The 22,876-nt window shown below is 41.5% G+C and overlaps 1 pseudogene; it reads right to left on the bottom strand.

The window, feature by feature from the left end:
- Positions 1 to 2,492: 2,492 nt before the first annotated feature.
- LOC125339318 lies at positions 2,493 to 3,761 on the bottom strand (annotated as a pseudogene).
- Between the last annotated feature and the right edge of the window lie 19,115 nt (positions 3,762 to 22,876).

Genomic DNA, 22,876 nt, shown 5'->3' with positions numbered 1-22,876 from the left:
AGCCAGATATGCTGTCTTGCTTCTTATGGGAAAATTTCCCCTCTGCAATGATGTTTTTGGTATTTTCTTTCTTTCTTTCTTTCTTTCTTTTTTTTCTGCCAGTCCTGGGGCTTGGACTCAGGGCCTGAGCACTCTCCCTGGCTTCTTTTTGCTCAAGGCTAGCACTCTGCCACTTGAGCCACAGCGCCACTTCTGGCCATTTTCTGTATATGTGGTGCTGGGGAATTGATCCCAGAGCCTCATGTATATGAGGCAAGCACTCTTGCCACTAGGCCATACCCCCAGCCCCTTTTGGTATTTTCTTGAACCAACTGTTATCTGCACTTTGAGGACCCTTCTCTTACTAAGAAACCCCCCCCCCTCAGACTCTTGGGAAAAAAGATGGACACTTCTCACTATTCCCACCTATAGTGACAGGGTAACAGCCTCCCAAGATGTCATACCTGTGATAGTTAGCTTTACATGTCAACTTCTAAGCTATAGAGAACTCAGTTGTTTAACCAAACACTAATCTGGCTTTTGCTGTAAAGGAATTTACATGTATAACGAGTTGATTTTTAAGTAAAAGATTGTCTCAGATACTGTGAGTAGGCATTGTCCACTCCACTAGACGGTGTGTATGTGTGTGTGTGTGTGTGTATGTGTGTGTGTATGTGTGTGTTCATCCTTTAGCTCAAGGCTAACATTTTACCACTTCTGGTTTTCTGGTAATTAAGTGGAGATAGGGGCTCAGGGACTTTCCTGCCCAAGCTGGCTTCAAACTGCAATCCTCAAATCTCAGCCTCTCGAGTAGCTAGGCTTACATGCATGAGCCACCAGTGCCCAGTTGGATTTAACTTCTTTTAAAAATACAGGAAATGGGGCTGGGGATATGGCCTAGTGGCAAGAGTGCCTGCCTCATATACATGAGGCCCTGGGTTCGATTCCCCAGCACCACATATACAGAAAATGGCCAGAAGTGGCGCTGTGGCTCAAGTGGCAGAGTGCTAGCCTTGAGCAAAAAAGAAGCCAGGGACAGTGCTCAGGCCCTGAGTCCAAGCCCCAGGACTGGCCAAAAAAAAAAAAAAAAAAAATACACAAAATGAAAAAAAGAGGGCTATTTTTTAATATTTTTGGATTTTTTTTCTTTCTCTTTTTTGTCTTGTTTGTTCATTTATCTGTCTTTGGGAGGGTAAGAGGGTGCACAGAAATGGTGGGACAAAGGGTGACCAAATGCAGCAGTGGTACTCACTAGATACCGTGTTGAAAATGAACTATACAACTTGTGGGTGAAGGTAAAACTTGTGATGGTAAGGAAAAACTGGGAGAGAACAAAGGAAGGAATGGCATTGTCTAAAAAGGAATTTACTCATTACCTGACTTATATAACTATAGCCTGTAACTGTAGCCCCTCTGTACATCACTTTTAAAAACTGAAGTTAAAAATAGGCATTAAAAAATAAAAATCAAAATTAAAAATAGGCCTTAAATTAAATTAACAAGTAGGCATCCAGATTGGAGGAAAGAAAGTAAAACTACCCCTATTTGTAGATGGATTTCAGATTGTAGATTATACCGTTTTGAATATAAAAACCCTAAGGAATCCATTTAAATTATGAAAACTAAAAAAAAATCAACAAAACTGTGTAAGGGTGAGAAAATCAAAATATAAAAAAATTCATACACCAAGCAATCTGACATAAAACTGAAGAAAAACCAAAATACTTAAAAATAACTAAAAGCAGTATAAAACTTACTCTCTGAAAATTACAAAATACTGTTCACAGAAATTAAAGAAATGAATTGATATGCAAAAATTCCATGTTCATAGGTTAGAAAATGTAGTCTTTTTAAAATGACAATACTCACCAAAGTGATCTATAGATTCTATGTAATTGCTATCAACATTTTAGCTATTTTGCAGAAATTGACAAACTGATCCTAAACAAACAAACAAACAAAAAAAGAACTACAATGGACCCAGAATTGTCAAAACAATTCAAAAGAACAAAGTTGAAAGTCTCTGGTTCCTATCAATGGTAGAGAGAGTGTAATGGCTGGATGAAGGTAACCTTTACATCACTGGAACTCAAATGTAAGAGCTACAATTATGAAACTGTTAGAAGGAAAAATAAGCATCAATATTTATAATTTTAGATTAAACAATATTTTCTTAAGTGCAGTATAAAAGGCACAAACAATAAGAGAAAAAGTAAATACATTATATTTCATCAAAACTTAAAATTGCCCTGCAAACTGAAGACAGAACTGGATCACACCTGTTATCCCAACTATTTAGGAGACTGTAAATAGAAGGATTGTCAGTCAGAGGCCAAACTTGAGATACTACCTGAAAAACAACACTAAAGCAAAAAAGTGCTGGGAGCAGGGCTCAGTGACAAAGCTGCTGCCTAGCAAGCACCTGAGTTCAAATCCCAGTACCACCAAAGTTGAAAATCTCAGGGTAGAAAATAATAAAGCGGGGGAGTCTAAAGTCGCAAGTGCAGGCGTATCTAGGATCCCTGTTCCTCTGGATTCACACTTCCTTTGGGGTCTTCATCATTGTAAATGCTCTCTGCCATCTGCCACACCTGCATGACATTAGCTTCTGACACAGAACAAATCACCCAAGTTTCATTGGGATTCCAGGAAAAATCAGGTATCTTGGCAGTGTAACCACCATGAATAAACAACAACCCTGACAGGACATCTTCTGCATCTTCTGAGCGTTGTTCTTCTCCAATTTTACTTAAATCCCAGACATTTAGTCTGCAATTGGTTCCGCTAGAAGCCAAAACAGTCTTATTATGAGGAGACCACTGAACCTGGAATATTTCATGCTTATGTGATTCAAAGGAATGCAACTTAAGTTTCAGATTTCTCAGATCCTACAAGGCAACCATCTTGTCAGCTGATCCTGTGGCAAGACTGAACTCACTGTAAGGATTGAAAGATAAGCAGTTCACTTCAGCAGTGAGAACATCAACTGAGTGGCTTGGCTTGGAAGTATTGTTTGAATGAGTATCTCAAATCATAAGTTTCCGATCATCACCAACTGACCCAAAAAGAGACTCAGGAAGCAGATGCCAGGAAACATCTTCTACTACTGCTGTATGCCTGGTGAGGGTGGTCTTCGCATCTACCACTTTTCCTTCCTTTGGATCTGCACTGATGTCCCATAAGCAGATGATATGGTCATCTGAAGCACTAAGTAAGTGCTCACTAAGATTTGGGTTCCAAGAAAGCCCATAGCCTTCCTTCTGATGGCTATGGAGATGTAAGTCTGGGTTGCACTCTCCAGAAGGGTCTGGCTTAGAAGGATGTTTTGAGTAGTCACAAACAAGAACATTGCTGGATGGAGTCTGTGTTGCAATGATGCAAGGATTCTGAGGCATGCAAAGGGCCCTGTTTATTTCTCCTTCATGGTTGATCTTGATTTCTATTTCAATTTTTCCTCTAACCTTCAAATTCTCCTTTTCTCACTGTCATAATATGATGCCTCAAATTGAGCATTATTATTGGGGAGCTGTATGCTGGCTCTCACAAGGTGGTTTTGTTTATCTGATATGTGTATTCTCAGGACAAGGCAATGAATGCTGAAATCTTTCCCTTCAGGTCTGGTCACATTGGGAAGCCACTGCACAGTGAGGCTGGGCCACTCCAGGGCATGAGTCATCACCAAATCGTTCAGAAAGGGAGTGTTCTTCTTTCCATATTTGATACTCCTTGTTGATCACATGCTCTTCCACTGCGTCATCAAAGGCTGCTTCCTTGTTGGCCATGGTGGCAGGCTGGGGGGAGGAGGATCCTGGGGTCGTATGTTGTGGGAGGGGAGGGGAGGCTGCCTCTTTTATATATTTTTATTATCTGTAATCTTTTTCTATTTAAATTACATAAATAAAAAATAAATCCTATTACTCAATAATAAAAAGACAACTCAATTAAAAGTGGGCAAAGAAATAAATATTTCCAGAGAGATTTACAAATGGCCAAAAGGTAGATGAATGTCATCAGAGAAATGCAAATCAAAGCCTCAATAAGATACCACTCCATCCCCCATTTGGATGGCTTTATAATAAAAGACAGATAATAATAAGTGCTGATGCTGGATGTGGTGACCTATGCCTGTTACCCAGGTATTAAGGAGGCAGGAAATCATGGTTCAAGGCCAGCTAGAGCAAAACTTGGTGAGACCTCATCACAACAAATAAACCCCACATTGTGGTAGGCGCCTATGATCCCTATGGAGCTACACAATAGGCTTTAGGTAGGAGGACTCAGCAAAATCCCAAGGCTCTATCTGAAAGGTAACTAGTACGAAAGGGGATCAAAAGGTAGAGTGCCTGCTTATCAAGGCCTAGGCCTGAGTTCAAATTCCAGTACCCACCAAATAAAGTGTTGACAATGTAGAGAAATCAGAACTTTCACACACTGCTGACGGGAATGTAAGATGGGAGTTCCTCAAAATGTTAAGCGTACAGTTACCATGGGGCCCAGCAACTCAAGAGAAATGAAAAGTGATGTTCATATAAAATCACATAAGCTGTGTGCTGCAGGTTCATGCCTATAATCCTAGTCACTCCCGGGGCTGAGATCTGAGGATTTCAGTTTGAAGCCAGGCCAGGAAGGAAAGTTTGTAAGACTTGTAACTCCAATTAAACACACACACACACACACACACACACACACACACACACACACACACAAATCTGGAAGTGGAGCTATGGCTCAAATGGTAGAGTGCAAGAAAGCTAAGGAATAACACTCAGATCCTGAGTTCAAGTCCCAGTATTAGCACATACACACAAAAAATAACTTACACATGAATGTTCATAGAAGCATTATTCATAACAAGCAAAGCTTGAAAATGATAACATCCATAGTGAGATGGACAGATGGATGGCATGCAGTAAACCTACACTGTGGGATAGAGATGTGAAACTCCAGACATGCCTTCCCGCCTCACTTTGCTACACAGAGGAACCTTGAAAATGTAACTCCAAGCAAAGGACCAGTCACAGAAAGCACATTAGGACAGCACTCCTACCAAATGTCCTCAATGGGCAGATCTGTAGAAAGGAGTTAGATTAGGGATTACCTGCAACTGGTAGGGGAGGCATTTGTCAGATAAGTGGTTTCTTTGAGAAATGATGAAGATATTCTAAAACTGATTGTGTGATGGCTTCACAAATGAATATAAGAAAACTATTGGATTGTATACTTTAAATAGATTAATTGTATGGTGTTTCTGGTTACTTCTTTTCTCCTTTGGCGCTGTTTTTGTTTTGTATGTAAGTTTATCTGTTTGGGGGAGCACAGAAATGGAGGGACAGGGGTGAACAAATGCATCAGTGATACTAGACAGTGTGTGGAAAATGAATTATACAACTTGTGAGGTGGCGTATCTGGAGAGAAACACTGGGAGAAAACAAGGGAAGAGGTGACACTGTCCAAAAAGAAATGTACTCATTATCTGACTTACATAACTATAAACCTTCTGTATATCACCTTTACAATAACAATTAAAAAAAAACAAACCATGTGGGATTAGAGTTATTGTGGCAACTGTCTTCAGACAGTGGACGTGGAATATTGGTTTAAGCTGACCTGCTGAGAGGGACCTGGAAAATCAGGGGAAGGGTTGGACTCCAGCTCCCTATGGCCTTCTGGATTACTCCAGTGGGCCTTGTCACCAGTTCCTATAGCTGGCCAGGAGAAGGTTAAGGCAACATCCAAATATACCAGAGGGTCTCTCCTGAACAACAGGTCCCAGGAAACCATAAAGACATCTGCACATCCATGTTTATTGCTGCACAATTCACAATAACCAAAATATGGAAACAACCCAGATGCCCCACCACAGATGACTGGATCCAAAAAATGTGGTACCTGTACACAATGGATATTACATAGTGATTAGAAATGATAAAATAATGGTATTCACAGGGAAATGGTCAGATCTTGAACAAAAAATGTTGAGTGAGACAAGCCTAGAACATAGAGAACAAAGGCGCAGGGTCTCCTTGATATATGATTGTTGTGCGGGGGGGCAGGAGGGGGGAGAACACTAGAGATCAGGTCTGTAAAATAACAAACTTCTTTTCAAATGGTATTTCCACATGTTTGGGTCAGCGACTTTACATTATGTATCTAAAACCAAACAATTACTAAACAAACATTAAAAAGGTCTAGGATAGACCTATCAGAGGATCACAATAGCTCAACAGCTATGTACATATGATTATATAAGATGGGGTTAAGCAAAATTAACTCAAAGAGAAGGAAACAGGAGGATTTTATTGTTGTCATTATGTTTAATGTACTAGGTGACCTTCCTTTGGCATACCCCATGTGGTCACTGTATGTGATTTTGGTACACTGGATACTATATGTATGCTTACCTGAACTAGAGAGGGGAAAGAAAAATGAGGGAGGGTGTAATAAATATGACAAGAAATGTAAAAAAAAAAAAAAAAAAAAGAACAAATACACCAGAGGGGCCACTGAAGAGAAGATTAGAAATGAATTTGGTTTTGTCCAGAGTAGGGATTCTTACCAAGTCTCATTAGTTGCCTGTTTCTCTTCTGACCTCCCCTCCTCGTGTGTGTGTGTGTGTGTGTGTGTGTGTGTGTGTGTGTGTGTGTGTGTGTGTGTGTTCTGGGGCTTGGACTCACGGTCTCCACACTGTCCCTGAGCTTCTGTGCTCAAGGCTAGCATTCAACCACCACAGCTCCACTTCCAGCTTTCTGAAGATTAATTGGTAATTAATTGGAGTCTGTCTTTGAACCACTATCCTCAGATCTCAGCCTCCTCAGTAGCTACGATTACAGGCATGAGCCACAAATGTCCAGTTCTGTCCTCCCTTCTTAAAAACTGAGTCCCGTAGAATTCACTCATCTTTCTATAAACAGTGTTTTGAGTCACTGAAGCCCTGTTTAAGTTTAGTCCCCCCCCCCCCCCGTGAAGGAGCCTATATACGTGTGTGTGTGTGTGTGTGTGTGTGTGTGTGTGTGTGTGTATGCCAGTGCTGGGGCCTGAGCTCAGGGGCTAGGCATTGTGCTTTAGCTTTTTTTTGCTCAAGATTGGCACTCTACCACTTGAGCCACAGCTCTACTTCTGGCTTTTTGATGGATAATTGGAGATAAGAATCTTACAGACTTTTCTGCCCAAGCTCACTTTGAACCTTGATTCTCAGATCTCAGCTTCCTGTGTAGCTAGTATTACAGGTACAAGCCACCTGGTACCCATATATTTTATAGCTTTGGAGAATCTAGAAATAGCCTGCTTTGGCCCATTGGTACCCTAAAGGCTCATACAGAAAAAAGCCCTGAAATAAAGACTAGGTATAAAAAGGGATTTATCCTAAGCCATTATCTTATCTGGGAACTATAATTTCTTCCATCTATAGATGAGCAGTTCCACCTCTTCATCCTCCACGCTTCTTGCCTGTTTCTAGGACTCCTCACACTTTGAGGCCACACACTATTTTTTATGTATTACCTTCCAATCTCCAGACACTCTCTTCTAATCTCTCTCTTGATTTCTTATCAATTCATTATTTTTATTTTTATTTTTGTGCCAGTACTGGACCTTGAACTTAGGGCCTCATACTCTTACTTAGTATTTTACCACTTTGAGCCACAGCTCCACTTCCAGTTTTGGGTAGTTTGTGGAAGATAAAGAGGCTCACAGGCTTTCCTGCATGGGCTGGCTACAAACTATAATCCTTGGATCTCAGCTTTCTGAGTAGTTAGGATTATAGGCATGATCATTTAGCTTTTTTGCACAAGGCTTGTGTTCTTCCACTTGAGCCATACCTCTATTTCAGCCTTTTCCTGGTTGATTGAAATTAAAAGTCTCACAGACTTTCCTGCTCAGTCTGGCTTCAAACTTGGATCCCCAGATCTCAGCCTCCTGTGTAGGTAGGATTACAGGGTGTGAGCCACTGGCATCCATCTTTGTTCATTCATTTCTAAGAAAGGCAAACAGACTCTGTGCATATGTCCATTTTTACTTTGCAATTTGGATCCACTGCCAATTGCTATAGTCTTCAAACTTTCTGGTCTAGCCTAAGCTGTCCAAGTGAGACTATCCTGTTAGGGATTTTAAATGCAATCCTGTATCCTATAAGATCTCCTCTGTTCCTGATGGGCATATAACAGGTAAGTACAAAAGGACTTTGCTTTCTTCGAAGCCAGGTGTCTATAGTAGTTCTACCTGCCTAATCTTATGTCTGCCCTCCCACACATCTTTGCCTTCTTGCTGATTGGGTCCACTTTGGCCATTTTGTCTCCTATCTCTAGTCCTATTACTAGCCCTTGCCTTATTTCTTGTTATCTCTTGGCTCAGTAAATCTGTCTACCAAGAAGAGATCTCTTTCCAAGTACTTAGTCAAGAGACAAGGCCATTTTCCAGCAGGCAGCTCTTCTGTATCAACCAAATGAGCCCAGGTCCTGGGCTTTGTGAGTGTACTCTAGCTCCTGGTTCACAGACTGACTCTTGGCTCCCAATCTCTGATACAACTTCACTTCATTGAGACACTGGTGGAACACATTGGAGACAGAAAGGTGAGACAGATATACCCCTTTGTGTCTTTGTAAGAAGTCTTCTTGTCTTCACACAGTGTCTATAAAAGGCTGAATTTCTAGCCCTGTCCCAGGAGAACTAAGATCTGTGTCCCGCTCTCCAGAGTGGAATTAACAGAGTTGAGTTTAAGGTTTCCTAACTGGACAAGTCTTTTTTTCACTTGCATTGGTCCAACAAAAATAAGACCAGTGAAGTGGATGTAAGCCAGTTCCTTGAAGGAAAGCCAATAAATCAAGGTCTCTGGCTCCCAGACTCTGTCCTGTTTGGCTGAAAGACAGGGACTCTTGGCTTTCCCTGACGTGGCTCTCAGAACCCACCGCCATCCACAGCATGGCCAGTGATCTATCCAAATGGGCTTCAAGTTCCTAAGCAGCTTTGCACCTTTGAGGTAAGCTCACATGTCAAAGACCCACTTCCTACCAAGAGCACCTGGTATAGTGTTAATGGGCTCTGCCTTTCTCACAGCAGAATTCTCAAAGGCTGCCTAAATCACGTATACTGAACTGTAGTGGCTTTAACTTTTGCTTCTCAGACCCTCTTCTAGTCCCACTACTAGTTATAGAGCTCTTGTAAGAAATTCATGTGGGGCTGGCTGTCCTCCATCTGCTATCAGGAAGTTGGGCAGTTGAACCAGGTCTGGATTATTCTATTTCATCATGCCCTGGTAATTATGACTGGTACAGGAATGAGCCTGCACGGCTTCGACTTTGACCAGCTTTGTTTCTTCAAAGAAAGAGCTTGCCCATGAATGAGATCCACAATGACAGAGGCAAAAGCAGTGGATGAAGCAAGAGATAGACATTATTTCTATCTTTATGTCAATGGTCTCTGAAGAAACATTGACTCTTCTAAGACCAGTAGTTTCTCTTTCTTGCTAATTGGTTTCATGGATGTGACCATTGCCCCTGGGAGGCTCCCTCTAACACACATCTCTCTGACTATAGTCTGTGCCCAATTCTTTGTCCTCCAGTCTGATCTGCTCCACTGACAGATAAGGATTTACAGGGCAGGGCAGTTAGAAAAAAGAATGTTTTATTTACAGTGGGATTAATTCCCCAAATGCGGTCACTTATATAGGCAAGCCACATGAGGAACTAGACAGGCCCTGGAAAAGGGAGTCTGGAACAGGGTGTGAGAAGGGATGACCTTTAATCGTGTAGATTAAACTGCCTTCAGAGAACCAGTGACCTACTGCCAAAGCACTCAGCCAGCCTAAAGGCAACATTGCAAGGGAACCAAGGGAACTCATTCTCCCCCTTAATTCTGATTTCCTGATGATGATCTTTCATAACTGAGTCCAACAAATGTAATAGGGAGGGACTAAAATAAGCCACACAGGTCAACTGCCCAGGGCCAAAAAAAAAAAAAAGGCAGAAGAGTATACAAACCTCTAAAATATATGATACATATTTATATTTGTACATATATCATGTATATAAACAGTATACAAACTCCTAAAAAAAATTACTTGCAAGCTGTTTTTGCTGAAAAGCACTGACTTCTCATTTGGGCTGCACATGTCCAAAGGGGAATTAAAAGCAGAAAAAAACCCAAAAACACTTGACCTACTTGTCTCTATTTGGCCTTTCTTTGCTCTGAGTCTTGCTGTTGTTGTTGTTTTAAGGCCCGAACTCTGGGCCTGGGTGCTGTCCCTGACCTCTTCAGCTCAAGGCTCGTGTTCTACCATTTGAGCCACAGTGCCACTTCTGTTTTCTGGTGGTTAATTGGAAATAAGAGTCTCATGGACTTTACTGCCGGGGCTGGCTTTGAACTGCAATCTTCAGATCTCAGCCTCCTGAGTAGCTAGGATTACAGGTGTGAGCCACTGGCAACTAGCTTGCTATGAGCCATTCATATGACCAGGCTCTGCCTGAACATAATCATCAACCAGACCACACCTGTGACTAAGATTGTTTATACACACCTCTTGTACCTTTTTCTTCTATTTAACCCTAAAACTCATGTATGTACCCCCAAAATAAGCTAAAATGTTCACTTTGCCCCTTCCCAAGGTATGCCACGATATATAATAAATCATCTTTCTCTACCTTTCACCACTACTGTCTCTTTAGTTGGGTCATTGGAGTGAATGACCGGTCCTGACATGTTGGAACCACGGGAGTCGAGCCTCTGTCCTAGAAGTCTTGCACCTCTTCCATTAAAAATAAACCATTGGGGAGACCCATTCAACCATCCAACCGTCTCCCCGATATCTTTGTCCTGCGGCTCCTGACACATTATGGGGGGGCCGAGGAAGGGATTTCGGCATCCCACTTCAGCTTAGAGCAGTCCACATAAAATCTCTTGCTGAGATCACCACCTGGGAATTTGCCGTTCATAGCCATCACCGTAACACAGACCTGAACCCTGGAGGCCCCAGCCTTGGAAACTTCTGGGAAAATGAGGACCATGTTGGACTTCTGCTCTTCCATGGAAATATGGAAAGCCTGAATGCATATGGCAGGAGGCCGTTATCAGCTACTGTGAACTACTAGGGATGCCAGAGCTCCAGCCTACTTCTACCTCACCACCAAAAGAGGGCTGATGTCTGCACCTTCCTGCACTTGGCAGAAACCAGCTGAGGATTGCGACTTCTCTGGACAAAGCCAGACGGATGGCCCCTTACCTACCCCTCACCCCTTTTGTGGAAAGGGCCCCACAGATCTTATGTCAACATTTGCCTTATGCTCACATATGCCATGTATTCACAGCATCCCCTGCTCATTTAAAAAACAAAAAAGGGGGAGATGTTGGGGACTCACTTTTGGCCCTGGTGGGGGAAGGGTGCCAAGAGCGAGACGCTGCCCTTCCCCCAGCCCTGGGACAGTGTAACAGCGAGTCCCTCCCACCTTCGGGCCTCAACTGGAAGAGAAGACCCCGCCCCTGGGGGAGGCAGACATGTGCGTGCCACCATGAGAGGGATTGTCCAGCCCACAAAGGAAGTTTCATGACATCACCTGATGGGCAGCCTGGCTTAGCCAATGGCCCAAGTCCTTCCCATTCCCGCCATTACCGCTATATAAACCCCCCTCCCAATTAAATCCTTGGAGACCCATTCAACCATCAAAAATAAATAAATAAATAAATAAACCATTGCCCTCCTCCAGCTATCACCTCATTTCTCTTCTCCTAAGGCAAACTAATGAATGAATTGTTCTGATTTCTCATCTCCAAGTTTTCCTTGAATTCCATCACTTTAATGAAATGCCTATTTTTTATTGTTCACCCCACTCTTTGAAAATCTTCATGCACTCAATCATTTGAACGATCTACATGCTCACAACTCATAGTATTTTTCTTTTTTTTAAATGTTTATTAATTGAACACAAGTTTTTTTACAAGGTGTTGTGCAAAAAGGGTACAGTTACATAGTAGGGCAGTGTGTACATTTCTTGTGATATCTTACGTCCTGTTTTTCTATCCCTTCTCTAGGTCAGGTAGACATATATACAATATACAATGTATGAAGAACATATATAGTATTCACAGACTTGGTCTCTACTGTCTCTCCGTCTCCCTTTGTTAACAGTCATATATCAGGGAGATCATGCCCCTTTGTTTTCTATGTTCTAGGCTTGTCTAGCTCAACATTATTTGTTTGAGTTCTGACCATTTCCCTGTGAATAACAATATTTCACCATTCCTAATCGCTATGTAATAGTCCATTGTGTATAAGTACCATATTTTTTGGATCCATTCGTCTGTGGAGGGGCATCTGGGTTGTTTCCATATTTTGGCTATTGTGAATTGTGCCGCGATAAACATGGAAGTACAAATGTCTTTTTGATATCTTGGGGCCTGCTGTTCTGGATAGATGCCTAGGAGTGGTATGGCTGGATCATAGGGTAGGTCTATATTGAGCTTTTTGAGAAACCTCCATACTGTTCTCCAAAGTGGTTGTACTAATTTGTACTCCCACCAACAATGGAGAAGGGGTCCTCTTTCCCCGCACCCCCTCCAGCATTTGTTGTTTCCCGAGTTCAGAGTATAGGCCATTCTAACTGGGGTGAGGTGGTATCTCAGGGTTGTTTTTATTTGCATTTCCTTTTCATAGTATTTTTCTTGAGCCAATTGTTTTCCTGAATTTCCGTCTCTACTCCACCCAGCTCAACATTACTGGGCGTGCTGCCATGCCATCCAATTCTGATGCCTATCATCCATGTTAGCAATCAGATTCCATGAATTCGAAGGAACTGGCTTCATTGCTCCTTACTTCAGACACCTGTCATGAGCGGGGCCCATGGCCACCTGCAGTTCTGAATAACTGGCTATAAATTGAAGGAGTCTCATGCTCACCTCAGTTTTGATGTGAGATCCAAGATCAAAGAATGGACACAGAGACAAGAAGTGAGACTTTAATGGCAGTCTTGCAAGACCAGATGTCTGTCTGAAGGCAGGCACCCTCTCTAAGATTACAAGCAGCAATTTTATACTTACTAGTTGGTGGTCTCTCCCCCAGTTCTTCATTGGTCTGAGTACTGTGGAGTTTTCATTCCTTCCAGAATGTAACTTAAGTTATAATACTTTTTATTGGATAATTTAAGTACTTGCACCTCTTGCATTTAGTTGAATTTTACAAGGGGGCTTTCAGCTGTCTTCATCCTCCTTTTCTTGTGTGGTGGGAAGGCTGTTCTGGAGTGTTAGATTTCTAACTATTTTCTCACTTTATTGTAGTTTATTCTTCCCCTTGCTAACCAACCTCCTAATCCGTTCTATCTGTCTAAAAACTTTCCAATACATAAACTTTGTCATGTCTCCAAGTCTATATGCAAGCAAGCTACTGGTAATTCTCCACTCAGGATCTAATGTCTTGTCCTAAGAATAGATTACCAGCTGGATGCTGGTGGCTCATACCTATAATCCTTAGCTAATCAGGAGGCTGAGATCAGAGGATCCAGGTTCAAAGCCATCCTGGACATGAAAGTCTGTAAGACTCTTATTTCCAATAAATTACCAAAAAAGCCAGAAGTGGAACTGTGGCTCAAGTGGTAGAGTTGAGCAAAAGAAGTTCAGGGATAGAGCCCAGGCACAGGATTGACAGAAAGAAAAAGAAAAATGGACCATCACTGGCTTTACTTCTAATATTCAATAATCCAATAAGATGATGGACAGAATGCACTGAAAGCTCTTTACTTCTGTTCCCTTTTTATTATAAAGGATAACCTGAAGGAGGGCCAAGTTCCCATGCCCCTTCCTTATGGGATCAGGTAACATCATCCTTCTGGCACACCATGTCAGTGTGCCCACTAACTAGAAAGTTCTTCTCAAACCTTGTTGTCCATAGTTTTGATTGGTTATTGGCTGTCAGGCTTTCCCATTAACCTCAATGTACATTCACCCCCTTCTCTCCTAATGAGAGGCTGGCTCATAGTTCCAATCCTCCAATCACCCAGTTGGAATCTCTGGTGACCAGCTCTGTCCTTAAGTCTTATCAGGTCTCACCTTAAGTCACTTTGTTAGCATAACAAAAATCCTTCTATCACCATACCATAGGAGATTACAAGAAACTTTGAAGATCCAAGTCAGTAATCTAAGACAAATACTAAATACATTGTTTTATATTATAGATATCTCAAATTGAACTTGTCTGGAACAAACTTTCTGGTATTTAACCCAAGCCAGCTCCTCTGGTACTCTTCTTTGTATAGTGAAGAGTAGCATTCTCATTCTTTCCAGGTGCTCCACCAACAATAAGTCATTCTTGACTCCTCTTACTCTTTTTTTTTTTTTTCCTCTTACTCTTATAGGGACAGTCAAAGTATCAACAAATCCTGTGGACTCCACCTTCAGTTACACAGAAAATCCCACTACTTCTGACCTTTCACATAAATGCATTCACACAATATGTGGCCTTTTGCCATTGTCTTCTTTCATCTAACACAATGCTTTCACAGTTCATCCTGTGGCCCACATTATCAGTCCTTTATTCCTTTTATACCTGAATGATAGTAGTCCATTGTGTGGATAACACAACATTTTGTTTATCCACTTAGTCATTAATGAACATCTAGATTGTTGCTAGTTTTTTTTTTTGCTACTTTGACTAGTGTTGCAGTGAACAATTCATGTACAGATTTTCCTGTGGAGATGTATTTTTATTTTTGAGAGTTACACCTAGGAGCAAAGTTGCCAGATCATTTGGTAAATCTGTTCAGTTTTTTGAGGCAAGCTAGTTGTTTTCCAAAGTAACTGCACAATTTTGCAGTTTTACCAGCAATTATAAACGCTGTCATGGACTAAAAAAAGCAAAGAGTCTAACAAAAAAATGAAAGAATTCAAGGAAAAGTGGGACATTTCTCACATTATACTTTTTTTTTTTTGCCAGTCATGGGGCTTGAACTTGGGGCTTGAACACTGTCCCTGGCTTCATTTTGCTCAAGGCTAGCACTCTACCACTTGAGCCACAGTACCACTTCTGGCTTTTTCTATATATGTGGTGCTGAGGAATTAAACCCAGGGCTTCATGTATGCAAGGCAAGCACTTTACCACGAGGCCATATTCCCAGCCCCTACAGAATGTTTTAATAATAATATGAACACAGTAAAATAAGGTTACAGATGCAATAGAAAAGAAGACTATAGAACATAGATAGAAACCCAAATCAGCATTGTTACAGAATTTTTTAAATTTCAAAAAGCGATAATCAGAATATTCAACTCTAATACATGAGAGTTAGATAAAATAAGAGGATAATCATAGCAAATATAGACAAAAAATACAAAACCAGCAAAACAACTGAGAATCTAAGGCATTTTGAACACAAAGAAATACCATCCAACCCGTATTCGAAGAATCTATTAAGTAGAAAAATTTATATTAAAAGATCATAGAAGAGCACATACCTGAAGGAAAAAAAACTAAATCTGCATAACATACTGTGGCCGATAAATTTGATAAACACTGTTCCCTGAGATACATATTGGATAAGCTCTTGAATTTAAAGGACAAAGAAAAAATTCTCCAAACATTTAAGCATACAATGAGATTACTCAAAAGGACAGCACAGGTGACTCTAAAGAAAGAAATCATAGCTGAAAAAGTCTAACTAAAGCAAGGCACTGGTAGCTCATGCCTGTAATCCCAGCTACTTAAAAGGCTGAGATCTGAGGATCACAGTTTGAAGCCAGCCTAGTCAGGAAAGTTGTGAAAACCGTATCTCTAACAAACTACCAAAAATCCAGAAATCCAGAAATAGAGCTGTGGCTCAAGTGGTAGAGTGTTAGCCTCAAGCATAAAAGCTCAGGAACAGTGCCCAGACTAAGTTCTAGCCCCAGTATGACACAAACATCAAAAAAATTCTAACAAAAAATTGTAACATAAGAATAATATAAGTTAAATGTTATGAAATCCCAGCATAGTTTTTTTAAAAAAAAAAGCGTTTATCATTTTGATTATGATTTTTCATGGCAAAAATTTATTAGACAGGCATTCCATGTATGCTCATAGTACCACTGTGGAAGGAATGGTCAGTAGTATAAAGAGAGTAAATGCCAGCTCTATAAAAACATCTTTAATTCTGCTGCTACTAAAGTTGATTGTTGTCCAATTTATTTCCTTTTTCATTTTCTTTTGGTATCATATCCAGGAAGTCCTTGCTAAATCCAATGACAGGATGCTTTCCCCTTGTTTTTTGTGTTGGTTTTTTTTTTTTTTTTTTGTCCTGTGCCAGTACTGGGGCTTGAACTCTGGGCCTAAGTGCTGTCCCTGAAGTGTTTTGCTCAAGGCTAGCATCTGGCTCCACTTGTCTTCTTTTAAGAGTTTTATATAGTTTTTGGCTTTAGATTTAAGTATTAGATCCATTTTGAGTTAGTGTATGTATATGATCTAAGTTTAGCGTCAACTTCATTCTTTCACATGTGATAGCAAGTTTTTCCAGTGAAAGTTTTATTTTAGTCTTCCTTCCTCTTTCTTTCCTTTTTTCTTTCTTGCACGTCCTTGCTAAGTGATCTACCACTAAGTTACATCTCCTGCTTGTTTTCTTTTCCTTTTTCCTTTTTTTCCCCCTGTCCTGGGGCTTGAATTGTGAGCCTGTGGACTGACCTTGGGCTTTTCTTGCTCAAGACTAGCACTCTAACACTTGGGCCACAACTCCACTTCCAGCTTTGTGTGGTTAGTTGGAGATAAAAGTATTGAGGACTTTCTGCCTGGGCTGGCTTCAAACTATAATCCTCTGATCTCAGCCTCCTGAGTAGCTAGGATTACAGGTGTGAGACACCGGCACCCAACTGGTTTTGTTTTAAATCAAAAGAATACAAAGTGTGTGGTATTCAAAGTAAAACAGCACCATGGTGTTTAAAGGATGTTGGTTGGCCCACCTACACCACTTGTGCTAACCAATCAACCACATATGTATTTTTTTTTTTTTTTTTTTTTTGGCCAGTCCTGGGGCTTGGACTCAGGGCCTGAGCACTGTCCCTGGCTTCTTCCCGCTCAAGGCTAGCACTCTGCCACTTGAGCCACAGCGCCGCTTCTGGCCGTTTTCTGTATATGTGGTGCTGGGGAATCGAACCTAGGGCCTCGTGTATCCGAGGCAGGCACTCTTGCCACTAGGCTATATCCCCAGCCCCACATATGTATTTAAGACAGAGCTCACTGGTACTTTGTCAGAAAGAATGCCTTCCCATACCCTACGTGGTTACTGTATATGATTTTGGTACACCGGATATTGTATATATGCTTACCTGAACTAAGGAAGGGAAAGAAAAATGAGGGATGGCGTAACAAATATGACAAGAAATGTATTCACTACCTTATTATATAACTGTACCCCCTTTGCACATCACCTTGTCAGTAAAATTTAATTAAAAAAAGAAAAAAAAGAATGCCTTCCACATTCTCAGGAATGACTCCTGGCTTTCATTTTTCTCTAAAAGATGTACTTAGTGGGCCCAGAAATTTGTCAGTGCAGGAAGAACCCCAGGGGGACTCTGCCTGTGTTCTTCTGGAGGTCTGTAGTGGTGTTGGAAGACGGGAGAGATGCAGCATCCATTGGGCAGGAGCAGGAACTTCACAGGGAAGAAAATGGACTGCCACCAGAACTAAGCTCTGGGTGCCAGCCAGAGGCCTCCAGCTCTTCTGTTGTGCTCAGACCTGCCCAACAAGCCTCTCCATAAGTTGCTGAAAGGGTGCAGAGGTGAAGAGAAGCAAGCTCCAGGCACATGCCTTTTCTTATACTGCACAAGTTATAATGATAACATATGACCCTCTTCCCACCCTCTCCCCTGAGGCCCACACCCCAAGGTCAACCTCTTGTGACTCTTTTACTTGTTTATTCCGGGAATATATTCTGTACTCTCTTACGTGTGTGTGTGTGTGTGTGTGTGTGTGTGTGTGTGTGTGTTATGGAGATCAAACTCAGTGCCTCACACATGCTGGACAAGTACAAGTGCTCTACCACTAATACTCTGTTATTAATATATATTCACTCACTTTTTCCACATGCATTTTCCATTGTAGAAGATGAATATTGAATATTCTTTTAGTCCTCCCCATTCTCATGTTTTATCTTTCCAGCATATCTATATTACTATTAATGTAAATTATGATTTGGTATTCATTCACCCATTAAGTTACCAAGTATTTGTGGGGAGCATACTATGCAGCCAGCTACTATTGTAAGTGCTTGAGATTCATTAGTAATAAAAAGAAAGTCTTATTGTGGACAGGACTTGTGATTACCCAAAAACATTCAATGATGAATCATAATGTGATGCATTTTATTTCTTGCATTACTTTCTGTTTTCACTTAAGTTAGTAGTTGCTGTTTATTTTTATGTGTTTTCTCAATTTTTTATGTACCCAAATCATTCTTATTTTATTCTTTAATAAAACTATTGGCATCTCTCTATTGTTTCCCATCAGGCCAAATGCACCAAATAATTGATTATTTCTTTTCTTCCTTCTTCCCCTTCTTTTTTATTTTTCACTCTTTTAAAAATACATATAGGTTTTAGATTATTTTCTTATTTGGGGTTGATTTTTTGATCTTTGGGAATTTGGTGATTACTTTCAGTTTAGAAATTCAGTGATTTTCCTTTAATGCTTTGAAATGTGCTAGATTAAAAAAATAAAGTTTCCTTTGCTTATTTTCTCTAATATCAACCGTATTTGCTAATAAAATAGACTTGCTGGATTGGTCTTCTATTTTTCTCTTCTTTTGTGTATATGTATGTGTGTGTGTGTGTGTGTGTGTAGTGGGGTCTCCCCCCCCCCCCCCCCCGCTACTTCCTGGGGAACTTTCTAGGTTTGCTCGCAAGTATTTTATTGAATATTTGTGTTAAGTTTTTATAAGTTTTTGTTATTCTTTATTCATAGTAACCTGTTCTCATACCGTAGATCTTTTCTTCCTTTGTTCTTTTTTTTTTTTTTTTTTTGTGGTTATAGGGGTTTGAATTCAGGGCCCTGTGTTTGATAGGCAGATAATCTTACCACTTGAACTACACCCTTATCTTGTCCCTTTAATTTAGTTATGTTTTAGATAGGGTCTGGCACTTGTTGTCTGTTTGTTTTGTTTTGTTTTGCTTGGATTTCTCTTTCCATTTTTGCCTCCCATGTAGCTGAGATTACACGTCTGAACCACCATCCCAGGCTTTTCTTTCATCTTTTTCTGATGGAAGATATCTTATTACTTTTCCAATTTCTCCTAATAATGGACCATTCAGATTTTCTATTTTTTTTCTTGAGTGACTACTTGTAATTTATGTTCTGCCTGGGAATTATCTGTTTCATTTAGACATTCAACTTTGCTACCATATAATTCAATGTTTAAAACATTGGCTTTTTAAAGTCTCTGCTGTCTCTATGAGTTGGACTCAGGGCCTGAGCACTGTCCCTGGCTTCTTTTTGCTCATGGCTAGCACTATACCACTTGAGCCACAGCACCACTGCTGGCTTTTTCTATAAATGTGGTGTTGGGGAATCGAACCCAGGGCTTCATGTAGATGAGGCAAGCACTTTACCACTAGGCCATATTCGCAGCCCTCCTCCTAATATTTTCTTAAATATTAATTTTTTGATTCTTCATAAAATTGCATAGAGAATTCAGATTCAACAGTTCAGTAGAAAAACTTTCAAATATACATAAATGGGAAATATGCATTAGTACCTACTTGCTCACCATATAGCTGGGATTTCATTTTTATAAGGTAGAACTGTGTTTTCCTAGCTTATGGGTGACACTGAGCAGAGTGATGGCTCTTTCACAGTGACACAGAAGAGTCCTGTCCCTCTGAGCAGCCCAGTGCTTCATCAGAGTTTTGTACTAGTGCCAGTTTCATGAGTACTTTAAACAAGCCAACACAGGCCAGCTATTAGCTGGGTGGAGGAGCTTCTAGAGAGTGCTTCCCAGTTTAAAGAAACAGTTTTAAAGTCACCTGGCCTGTTGCCTAAACACACCTACAGCTTTTGGCTCTTAGAAGCAGGTGATGTCCATAAGCATAAATTTAGGACCTTCTAATTGTACAGCTCCTGAGTAACTGCCATCGTGCTGACTAGAAGATGACCAGCCCTCCATAAGAAAGGAAGCAAAGTGGGTCTTCATGCCATCCATTTTCCTGCAAAATTAGTAACTTTGGTTAGCACAGTGCTTTCTCCCACATGTTCTCATTTCCATATACCTTCCATATCCTTCCTTCTCTGTTTTCTAGAACCACTTGAGGCTTTCTGTTTGTTTTTTGCTGTACTGGGGTTGCAATTCAGGGCATCACTCTTGCTGGGCTGGTGTTCTACCACTTGGGCCATGCCCTGGTTTTTGCTGGTTAATTTGGAGATGGAGTCTAGTGAACTTCTCTGTCCAGGCTAGCCTCAAACCTCAATCCTCCAAATGTCAGCCTGCAGAGTTGTTAGGATTACAGTGGCAAGGCATGGCTGGAAATATTATCCATATTATTTCTTGAAATCTTATGAAGATGTTATTTTTAAAGCCAAATATTTTGGCCCTTGCCGGTGCTCTTAGCCATCCACAAAAGGGATGCAGAAGGATCTCAAGCTCAAGGCCAAACCAGGCAAGGGGTAGCTTCAAGACCTTCCCTTACAACCAACTAACCAAATAAAAAGAAAGGCTAGTCTTAGGTCTGCCCTGGAAAAATGGCCCGTTCCCTATTGCTCTTCCTGGGTGCACAGTGGCCCCCTCCCAGGAAGTCCCCAGTCAGCATTCATAACCCAGGTAACTGTGGGCAGCGGGGAGGTCTCCCAGCCTCTGAGGTTTTCTCTGAGGCCACTCCTCCCCCCTCCCTATTTCTCAGTCTCCATCATTAGTTTCCTGCCCCCCTCTTTTTTGCCTGTTCCCCTTGCAGCATTTCCCTTGCCCCTAGCCCCTTTCCCTCCTCCCCTTCCGTTTCCCTTCCCCTGCATTCTTTGCTCCCTTGCACGCCTCCATCTCCTGCAGGCTGGCAGTATGCTCTCCCCCCAGTAAACTCCTTTCTGCCTGAACTCTGCGGGGGCGGGGTCTCCTTTCAGCTGACCTTACAGCTAGGGCCAGGGTTCGTGCCTATAATCCCAGCCATGCAGAGGTGGATGGATGAGGGTTACAATCTGATGTTAGCCAAGGCAAATGTTTGGGATTTCTGAAAAATAGAAGCCGAAAGGTCTAGAGGCTTGGCTCAGCAAGTAGAGGCCCATGGTTCAATCTCTAGCACACTTGGGCTACAACTTTTAAATCTAAGGAAAACTAATGTCATCTCTCTAAACTGGTTCTGAAAGCACCCATCCCAGAAGGCCAGGCAGACACTGTCACCCACAGGAGGCTCATCAGGGGGGCGGCAAGCCCATCTCCCTCACAGAAGAGGGAGCAACTGGGCGCCTGTCCCTATTCCAGGGCGTCCTTGTGACAGCTGGGAGCTACAGGCCGGAGGCACTCTACGGGCACAGCCAGGTCTGGGTGGAGAGTGTGGGGGCCTCTTCTCCCAGGAGAGTCCTTCGTGAAGCAGGGTAGAGCTTAGGTTTGGGTGGAGGATGGTGCTGATGCCCCTGGAAGTGAACTGCCAGGGTCTGAGGACCTGAGATGGAGGGCATGCTAACAAGTTCCAACCACCACAAGACATGTATGTCACCCAGGGCTTCATTTGGGTAAAATTCCATCACTTTGAGAACTTGAGTAAATTTGAAAATAGCGCTTTCAGAATAGGGATAGTTGTGTGTGTGTGTGTGTGTGTGTGTGTGTGTGTGTGTGTGTGTGTGTGTGACTTGCGCTGGTCCTGGAGCCTGAACTCAGGGCCTGGTCCCTGTCCCTTAGCTTCTTTTGCTTAAGGCTAGCACCCTACCACTTGAGCCATAGCTCCATGTCCCACTTTTTGGTAGTTTCTTGGAGATAAGAGTCTCATGGGAGGGAAGGTGCGACACCATCCAAGAAGAAATGTACTCTTTACCAGACTTATGTAACTCTTCTGTACCTCACTTTCATAGTAACAATTTAAAAAAAAGAATTTCATGGGCTTCCCTGCCCAGGCTGGCTTTGAACTGTAATCCTTAGTTCTCAGCCTCTTGAAGAGCTAGGATTGTAAGTATAAGCCACTGACACACTGCAGAAATAGCATTTTTAATTTATAAAGCTCCTCTCCTCTTTTGCCATTCTTGAAATGCAGGGCCATCACTACAGATCAAGGACCAGCAAATGTATTTCTAAAGACCAGGTAGTAAAAAGAGATTTTATTAGCATGTTAGTTGTACAAAAGGTGTTTCAACGTGACATTTGCATCCATGTATACAATGTATTCCCTTCCTATTGCTCTCCCACTCCCTCTTCTTAAAAAACTTTCAATAGGTTTCATTGTTCTATTTCTATACATGCAAATAACTCTGGTCATCTCCACCCTTATGTACTCCTGTTTAGTTGTCCATTAGCCCACTGGCAAACCCCCATCAGAGCCAGTATCTCAGAGAGCAGAAAATTAAAATGTCACAAGTCATAGTTTGTTACAACTATTCAACTGTCACAGGAGCACAAAATCAGCCACAGACAATAAGGAAATTAGCAAATATGGTTGTGTTCCAATAAAACCTTGTGAACATTGAAATAAAGACTACATTCATGGCCAGGTATGATGGCCCATGGCTGTCAATGCCCTTGGAAGCAGGAGATGGAGGATAATTGCTTGAGGCCAGCCCTAGTGCAAACATGTGAGATTTTATGTGAATAGAAAGGGGGGTGGGCTAGGGTTGTGGCTCAAGTAGAACAGGAGTACCTGATTAGCAAACATGAGACTCAGAGTTCAAACTCCAGTACCACCACTTATTAAAAAAAAAACAAAAACTACATTATCCACAAAGATTTGTGTGTTAAAATGTATAAACTCTCTACACTTTTTACAACTG

Source organism: Perognathus longimembris, chromosome 21, assembly GCF_023159225.1.
Source record: "Perognathus longimembris pacificus isolate PPM17 chromosome 21, ASM2315922v1, whole genome shotgun sequence".
NCBI classification, from domain to species: Eukaryota; Metazoa; Chordata; class Mammalia; order Rodentia; family Heteromyidae; genus Perognathus; species Perognathus longimembris.
This window is presented reverse-complemented; position numbering and strand designations above follow the sequence as displayed.